The following is a 6,533-nucleotide window of genomic DNA, read 5'->3' as shown; positions in this document are numbered from 1 at the left end:
AATGTCCACGTTTTGAGACCTCCTGAATCCGAAAAACAGATTTTTACAAATGTGCTGCCTGTATGTATGCATGTATGTATGTATGAATGTATGTATGTATGTATGTATGTATGTATGTATGTATGTATGTATGCATGTATGTATGAATGCATTTTTGTATGTATGTATGTATGCATGTATATATGTATGCATGTATGACTGTTTCCACAATAATATTCGAAAAAATTAATAAATTGTATAGGTATTTTTGTTTACTTTTTTAGTGTCCTAAACTCAAGGTCAAGTTCGGTAGACAGCCATTTTGGATAAAAATTTAAAAAGTGGGCACATTTTGAATATTTTCTCGACCACTTTTTTTTTATTTAAAAATTCTCTGAACGGTTATTCATTATATTCAAAAACTCAAACAATTTATTCGCATAACTTTTTCCATAAAACCAAAAATTACCAGAGGTATAGCATTTACAAAATTCCATAAAACACACGAAAATGCAAATTTTAAGTCAAATAACGCACGATATGAAAAAAAGTCAAGAGAAGAAAAATGTTGCTTTTTGAATTCCCTACAAGATTATCATAACAACTGTTTGAGTTTCGGTAGAAAATTCAATTGACAAAGTCTCGGTCGCTGCGGTTAGGAATAAAATTAAGAAATTAAAAAACAGTTAGGCTGCTGTATAGACTGCATGTGTACCTTTTAAGCTGTAAAAAATGGAAATGCGCAAATTTAGTTTTTCAAAAAATGGCAGATGTTGCAATTAAATGTGAAATAACCAGTTTTTTTTACGAATGTGCATTTTTTTAAAGGAGACAATGAAACTACGTATGTTTGAATGACCATGCATGTTATGAATTGTATTAATATACATTTATGGAAATGATATACAATTTGAGGGACATACTCTTTGAGTGTCAAGCACAAGAAACATATGATAAAAATATGTTCGTTAAAGCCGATGGAGCTTTAACAAAAGAGAATTCACAATCATCAAATTACTGTTGTCGATACTTTGACCTTCAGTTTTAAAAAGTCTGTGTACAAGTGTGGGGAATATTAGAGATCCTCTAGGGAGAGTTGAGACTCGTTTCCCCTCCAATAGTCGCCGCTGTACCGGAACTTTGATATTTTCATGGGACGCGAAAAGTTTGAACAGTTTTATTTTGTATCATTTCTTTTGTTTATGAAAATTTTGAAGTATATGTGTTTCAAAGTCAATATTAGTTTCCCCTAACTTTAATAAGTTAACCTTCTCAATAATTAATAATGTTCTGGTTTGAATGTTGCCTCTATTCTGTATTAAATCCTCTTAAAAATAAAATTATGATTTTAAGATAGCGCCAACTCATGCCAATCAAAACTCATAAAAGTTCAACTAGTTCCGGTACAGCGGCGCCAATCAGATTTTGAGTAACCCGTGTCTCAACTCTCCCTTGAGGATCTCTAATGAATATGCAAAGACTGAGCACGTAGCGCGAGGTAAATACATTATCGAGCACGAAGCGCGAGAACTAACAGTGGCGTGCCTTCGGCGCGCTTAAACTTGCGAGGGAAGCGAGCCGCGCGCCCGGCGCGGGAGTAGCATGCGCTTGCGATGAGGTCAGATTTTTTTTTCAAAATTACTCGAAATTGCATCTACTTTAATTAAAATCTACAACATTTTTTCGTAGAATTAATAGGTACAGAATTAAAGCTTTTAGTCTCAGTTTTCACAAAATTTGAGATTCTTGAGTCATAAATCGGTGATTATAAAAGATAGAAGGTTCTATTTTTTAGCTTTTTCAAATTTTTTACTCGAGTTTAATTTTGCGGTTTAAAATTTTACTTTAAAACGCAATGAGGCGAGTCAGTCTACACACATACGATTTTTTGAAATTTTTTAACACTATTTCCGGGACATGTTTCAGTAATTTTTTGAAAATTTGGATTTTTCATCAGGACCCCTCAATAAACCGTTTTAGAAAAAAAAACGCTTATTACGTACTTAATAAGGTGAAAAAAACTTCTGTCTTACGAGATGCATTTATGACTTGGAAATTGATTAAAAATGTGTTATTTTGCAAATGTAGGCAATATTTAAATATTTTAGCATGTAAGGAAAGATCAATGATGAACATGATAATTATAGGTATATTTAATTAATTTTCCAATGTTCAATTGTATTTAATGACAAATTGATTTTAAGATTTCGTTAATATAAATTATTTTTGACCGCAGGTGAGGGAAAGTCGCTAAAAATCAGGTCTGGAAGAAGCTTTTTTGTGATTTCAAGAAATGGAATAATAGTGTCAGTCATGTATAATGAAAGAAGATCCGGTATTTTTTAAGAAAAAATTTAAAGCCTAAAGAAAAAGTATAATTTTGTAATTACAATTTTTCTTACTGTCGCTTCTTACCAATTTTAAAAAAATTTTTGAATTTTAAAAAATCATGGCTTGGGGAGGGGGGATTCCGTACAGCTCTAAAGTTATAGTTTTGAAAATAAGTAAATTATCTTCAAATATACTTATTTGCTTAACAAATGGTATCATAAAGGAATTATTTTAACAATTTCAGGCATTGAATATTTAACTTGCCATTTTTTTGAAAAATTAGTAAAAAACGATCTGATTTTTGACACATATACCTTTTTCCAAATCAATTTTTAGTCCTTTTTTAGATAAAGTTACTATATTCATTTGTGTAAATAAAAAATGACGTTAGCCATTTTTCTTTCAATAGGTTAACCCGCGAGTTAATCAATTTTGAATTCAAGTTCACACTTATTTCTGAATGGTCCTGAAATCTTTTGAAAGATTTCAGGTTATTTTCAAAACTTTCAAGGAATTTAAAAAACGTTTAAAAAGTTTTAAGGGGTTGCAAGAGATTTTTAAAGATTCAAAATATTTTAGGGGGTCTTAAAAATTCTAAGGCTTTCAATGACTTAAGAGGTTAAAATCTTTTTAAGGATTTGAATTATTGTAAAGGCATGTGATACTTACAGTTTCCCCGGCTTTTTTCCACCAAAATGAAAATTTTTCAAAACTAAATTCGGAGATGCTATAACATATCATAACGGACGTCCCCGGACTCTTTTTTGAGGGATAATAAGAAAAAAAATTTATTGTGCTAAATAGAAATTTTATGCATATGCATTATTTTGAGGTTACGTCGTTTTTCATCTCTGTCTTTCCGATAATCTGAAAATTATTTATGAAATAAACTATTTTGATTGCCCACAAAAAAGGTTAGTTCCAGGAGATTAGTTATTATGTTTATTTGTAAGTCCAAAGTTTTCAGCATGTTCGCTATCATTTTCCAGATTTTGAAAGCAAAATATTTTTTATCCTAGGAAAAAAGCCGGGGGAATCGAACACTGAAAAAATCGAGACTATTTCCTAAGCGCGATGCAAATTAATCACATTTTGCTAAATTAAAACTTTTTTGAATTAGCCTACAAAAAAAGTGTGTTAGGACGTCCGTTAGCATGTTCGCTATTATTTCCCAAATTTTTAAGACAAAATATTTATTATTCTAGAAAAAAAGCCAGGGGAACCTAAAACTGGTAAAATCGACAATTATCTAAGTATCACGTGGCCTTAAGGTATTAAAAAAAATGTTGATGTGATTTTTAAGAATTTTTGAAGATATGTAACGATTTTACAAGACGTATAAGGTTCTAAGATATTTAAAAAAACGCAATGAATTTTTGAAATATATTTTGATAAATTGAAGCTATTCCAACAAATTTGAAGGCTTCCAAAGATTCAAGAGATTAAAAAATTTTCAAGGATTTTCCAAGGATTTGAATAATTTAAAGGGTTTTAAAGAAATTTGCATAGGGTTTTAAAGAATTTCAGAAGATATTAAACGATACTTTATATAGAACCTATTAGGTTTTAAGAGATTTTAAAAGAGTCCCATTGATTCATAATATATATATTTTAATGATTCGAAGGTAGCGTAGGGTAAGGGGGGCAACGCCAACGAGTTAACAGTCAATGTTTTTTTTTTTTAAGTTAATAAGATGTTTAATTGATCCAGTTTTTTCTCATTTCGAGTTCTACATTATATTATATTTCTATAAGTATTAATCACATCAAAAAAACAATGATTTGGTAATTTAATTATTTCTAACATGCTGTATTTCATCGGCTTTGCCCCTCACCTGAGGGCAAAGCCGTCTGCAGCTTCTTATGAAAATCAAAACATTTAAAGATAAGAAAATATGATGGTTTGCTTCTGTGGTATTTTATGTGCTGGAAAAATTACCTTTATAAAGATATTCAACAAGAAGAATAAGTTATTTTTAATAAAAACAGAGATAGCTGTAATATAACCTCTTATTCATTGACATTCCACTAGAAACGGACTTTGCGCAATATTTCTACCGTACCAATACAAGAAAACTGCATACCGACCGGATTGATAATAATCATGGCATAGGCATGGACATAGGAAACAAGGGACTAGGTATGCCATTGCGGGGGTGATGCCATGAGGGGGGAGGTCCGCCACCTTTTGATGTCCCGCGACAAACATGGCAGCGCCCACATGTTTATATTTTCATGCACAGATTGTCGGCAAAAATGCTCGTGCGCATAATCAAATGGCCTCTCACTTATTGATGAGATTTTATATATTTTGGACTTGAATTACGTCTAATTATCATAATTAGATTGTGTGATATTGTTTTATCTGTCAAAATATCAATTTTTGATACTGTAAGTATTGTCATTAAAGTTAAAAAATTTATATTTCTGTCAGCGAAACGTCCATTCTTTCATGGTAAAAACTGTTTTCTGTATAGTTTTTATTTTGCAACGTCAATTTTCAAGATTTTAATAAGTAACACTGTCTCTCTGATGAAATAGATTTATATGATGCAAAGTAGGTCTGAAATTGTTAAATAGTAGCCATGCTATAAGGAAAATCACCTTTGCCCCACTGGTTGGCGCTGCCCCCCCCCCCCTTTCCATATTCCAAAGCATTTGGAAGATTTTGAAGTGCTTTTTAACCTTCCAAAAATAGAACAAGGTTTTCAAGGATTTGAAATATCTTAGAATATATCCTATAGGTTTTAGGGTATTTGAAAAGGGTTTTCAAAGACTCAAGGGATTTCAAAATATTTCCCGGAATTCTAAATGCTTTCGGGTATCTTCAAAGATTCCAAGGTTTCCGAGGATTCAAGAGATTCACAAGTTTTCAAATAATTTCTCAGGATTTGAATTATTTGAAGAAATTTAAAGAAAAATTTTTTTATGGAGTTTTATATATTTAAACTACATATTTTTTAAAGATTCCAAAATATTATATAAGATTTTCGAAGATTGCAATGATTTCAAGGAATTTTGTAAGTTGCCAAGGAATTTTCAAATAGTCTTTGAAATTTAGTTGAATTCATTTGGAATTCAAACTCATCTTGATTTCTCAGGCATTTTATCAAATACTGTTGAATTTTACCAGCGGCGTAGCCAGGACTTTTTTCTGGAGGGGGTTCGATTTTTTTTCGGAGGGGCTTCAGGTTCATGTTTAGGCAAAGAGTAGGGGAAAAGGGAATTGAATAATAAAAAAAATTAGTTTCAGGGGTGGGGGGGGGGCTTGAGGCCCAAGCCCACCGCCTGGCTACGCTGCTAAATATTACCCAATTCAATTTAGAGTTTTCAGTTTGAAATTTTATGAACTTCATCGAATTCGTCTCATTTTCCTTAAATTACTTTGAATTCACTCCAATTTTACTGACATCAATGGAGGCTGATATGGCAGTTCTGGGAATAATCAAATAAAAATATTTAACGTATATTTAAATTTGAGATTGTTTTATTCCATCTGCAAAAGATTCTATATTTTAAACATATTACATTAATAGAATTCTCGTCTTAACATATTAATGGTCAGGAAAAATAAAAAATTAGTCACGGAAAAGGCAGGAAATTTTGTAAATTAAATTGTGCAGCTGCCCCAAAAATATTATTCATTTATAATTATTATAAAAAGAAATGTGCACTTTCAATTCATTTTTCCAGTCAAATCTTTTTTATTTCTAAAAGTTACGTTACATTGTTGCAACTAAGTTACGTATTTTTTTCAGAATTGCAAATTGGAACTGTTCTGGAACTGTTTATTAACTAACTTGTAGAGACCAACGCATTGATTTTCTAGAAAAAGTTACTGTCACCTGAAAATTATAACGTATCACTGTTGCGCATATAACGGTTTCGAAAACATTCGAATGCATCAATTATGCAAATTCAAAATTGGCATTCTACCAGAACAAGATTTCGCACCAATTATTGATTTTCATAATCTGAAAACTTCACTTAATCTCAAAATTAGCTTTAATTAGTACCTTCATTTTTCACCAGCACATATGTCAAAAAACGTACTGTATTCCTGTCGTCTAATTGTCGTTAATATCCCAGGTAATTTGTCTAAAAAATCGAAGATTCGAAGCTCACCGGGTGATAGTTCTTCACATGGCCGCAAGATGGCGCGTATCTATATATAAGCGCGAGTCTCTGAAAATTCACCAGTTTATGTTATGCTTTAGAAGGTA

This window comes from Belonocnema kinseyi, chromosome 6 (assembly GCF_010883055.1).
Source record: "Belonocnema kinseyi isolate 2016_QV_RU_SX_M_011 chromosome 6, B_treatae_v1, whole genome shotgun sequence".
Lineage (NCBI taxonomy): Eukaryota > Metazoa > Arthropoda > Insecta > Hymenoptera > Cynipidae > Belonocnema > Belonocnema kinseyi.
The sequence above is the reverse complement of the archived record's forward strand: the minus strand, read 5'-3'. Positions refer to the sequence as shown.